A 3,543-nucleotide genomic window follows, 5' to 3' on the forward strand; every position below is an offset into this window, starting at 1 on the left:
TAAATAATAAAATAACAACTAATGTTTATTATTTCGTATAATATCAACATTATCGACAAAATACACGAATACAAAGTTTTATTCTTGCGTACTCCTATTAATGCATTATACATTTACATCTATGGATTGACCAGGTCGGGCTTGTTAGTTATATTAAGAAATCTATTAACATTGATAAATCGTTCATCAGACTAAACCGATATGGCTACACGTAGTATAATAAGCGTTTAACTATTATAATCACAAGGCGTCAATTCGGCTATCACAAAATAGCTTATTCGCTCTTTATCCTACACGTACCTATACTTAATTTATTTGACAAACAATTGTAAATAATTGGTAGCCACTGGTTTGTTATGATATAAATCCAGTTAATCCAGATCGGGTGTACAACGAAAAAAATGGTTCACTACTTTATCATTATTATTTCATCTTAAAATAATTATAACTGTTATAGTGAATAATTAAGCAATTATTATTGTTCTTAAAACGAAAATCCTTAAAAACTATACATTATAATTTAAGCTAAAGGTAGGTATGTGTTAACATTTTAAATGTACTAATATAGGTATATAAGTAAGTAAATTAACAGTAATATTGAAACATATTATTTAATGTCGCGTATTTTATTTTATTTGTTTAACTTATGACTACATTTTCAGTGATTTATTTATTTTTTTATTAACTAGAATTATTATTCAAGAAATGTTTTTTATATCTGTATATTTAATTTTGTAGTTACATGTGATTTATTTATCATTTATTTCATGACATTGTAGTATTGTACGCATATTATATATAATTTTCATTCTTATTATTAATTGAGTAATTTACTCTTTAGACTACATATATATAATTTTAAATATGAGTTATGAGGCTCATCTTAATATCAATAAACAAAAAAAAAAAATAATAAAAATTTTAATTAACTACCTATCAACTGTAAATTTAGTATACTCAAAATAGTCAAAATGTATGTACCTACTTATATAATATAAGAATTTCATTAATTTATATTCATACTACGGATGTACGTACGCTATCCACAGCTGTGAATCCTAACAACCATATTATTTTATATTTAACAAAAATTATTAAAAAAAAAATTTTTCTAGAAAACGATCATATAATAAATCTTTAATTTAATAAATATATTTGATATTTTTAGTTTATTTTACATTTGTTATTTGTACAACTTATATCTGCACGTATTCACGTAAAAACTAAAAAGCTTAACAATTTTATGTTTTTTTTTTAATAATATAATTTATAATTATATACACAAAATTATTGTTTGTTGTATTATTGTTTCCTATTTCTTCTGAATTTTATTTAAACGATTTAATTATTTTAAAATATAATAATACTTAAATAAGAATTTATTTTTATTTTTATTGTCACAACTGTGAATCATGATAAAATCACTTATCAATTTTGTTTTTACATAAATTTTATAGTTATAAATTTTCTCTAAATTAAAATTGATTTTCTAAATTTGAAGAATTGTAGTATTAAATAGTTAAAGTTATGTATTAAATGTATTAATTTAAAGTAGTATAGGTAAATGAGTCTTTCGACTTAATGTTTTATTATGTATACTTAATAGTTTTCAAGGATTTGAAATCTAGAATGTCTTAAAATTTTAGTTTAAAGATATTTTAGATATTTACAAATCATGCACGTACTTACCCATAATGATTAAATCATTAATCAATCATAGTCTTTTAGTTTTTATATATGTAAAAATGTGCTTATTTTAATAATAATAATAATAATAATAATAATAATAGTAACAACATACAAATATTATAAACTCGTGTTGGTCAACCACTTACGCATTAACAATGAGGACTATAAACATATTATACACGACACTGAATATTGATTATCTTTAAAGCGGAACACATTTGAAATGTGAATATGGGAATAGGGAATTGGAATTGAATGTATATTTTTATACAACACATTTATAAATACTAGTACTTATTCTTAATAGACCTACGATGATGTTTATGATACGTTTTTTTATATATAACAAATATACATTTATTTATATGCAAATAATATACTGATGCGTATGTATATTATACGACGTCGATTTTCAAACTATTATGAAGAATAAATCAATAAAACGATATAGCAAGGAATTTTAAATTGTCTTATTATATGTCTTAGGTTTAGTTATTTAGGTACATCGTACATACAAATATATCTACTATATATATATATGTCATATGTATAGCAATGCACACACACACACATATATATATAATAATAATAATAATAATACACAAAAGGATATTGATTGTACCCATCTATATATATATATTGTATTATATATACATCATAATGGGAAGTCAAACGATTTTCATTTTTTTTTTTATTCTCTTTTGATTAGGAAACTACCGACAATAATGGAATATTGTAAAATATTAAAATATATCCTATGGGGTTTATGGTGTATACACAGAGTGATTCATTAAGCACATTAAATCCCATTTTATCTTAACCATTATGTAATAATTACAGAGAACATAATTTGAAATACCATTTTTCCTGTGATATCAATTTAGATACATAAATGTTTTCAAAAAAACATTTCAAAAATCAGAATTTGAGTAAATGTACGTTTTACAATGAAAACATGGGATTAGCGTACTTGGTGAATTATTATCAGTACTCTTGCATCTAAACCTCTATGCATGTTTTATAGCTGATAACCGTTTGTTTTTCATCCATATAAATTATGTACAGACAACTTAAAGTGTCTTATTTTATACACGTTTATACATATACATAAATACATATATTATACAGGTATCTTACAATCTACGTTTAATGCACATGTATATAAATCAAATCCCATCTAGTATATTCGTATAGTGTGATTCACCAAGTATACTCACCTCTTTTTTTCTATAAACTATTTAGTTGTTAATTTTTTTGATATATCAAAGTCAAAATTCGAACGAGTAGTTTTTCAGTTATTGAAATGTTTAAATTAAGGATAATTGTCCTTAAAAATGGAAAATGGTTTAAAAAGACACAGAATAAATGTAATATTGAATCTAATATTTATTTTACATAGACCATTTTTATAAATTATTAACATTTTCAAATTACCATAACTCAAATCTTCCAAACCCATTATTATTGACCTGTTATCAACTACTCCATTGAATTTTGATTTTAATATGTCAACATTTTAAAAAATATTATCCTTTAACTAATTTACAGTTGAAAAGTTGAATGAGGGAGGAGGTAATTTTGTATCTCAACAGGACACTTCTAAGAACAGTTACACAAAACTATTAAATATTTTAATAATAGTCTTTACATTTATGGAATATTCTCCTATTTGAAAATTTCAAAAATCAGATTTTTAATTTCTAAATTATTGAAGAAGAAAAAAAGGGTAAGCTTGCTTGATGAATTACACTGTATAAGTATAAATACGCAATATAAACGTACAGACTACGATATGCACCAAAGAGAATTGAGCGGAACACACAATACACGCAAACCAGCAGTTATTAAAAGGTT

Source organism: Rhopalosiphum maidis, chromosome 4 (genome assembly GCF_003676215.2).
Source record: "Rhopalosiphum maidis isolate BTI-1 chromosome 4, ASM367621v3, whole genome shotgun sequence".
NCBI lineage: Eukaryota > Metazoa > Arthropoda > Insecta > Hemiptera > Aphididae > Rhopalosiphum > Rhopalosiphum maidis.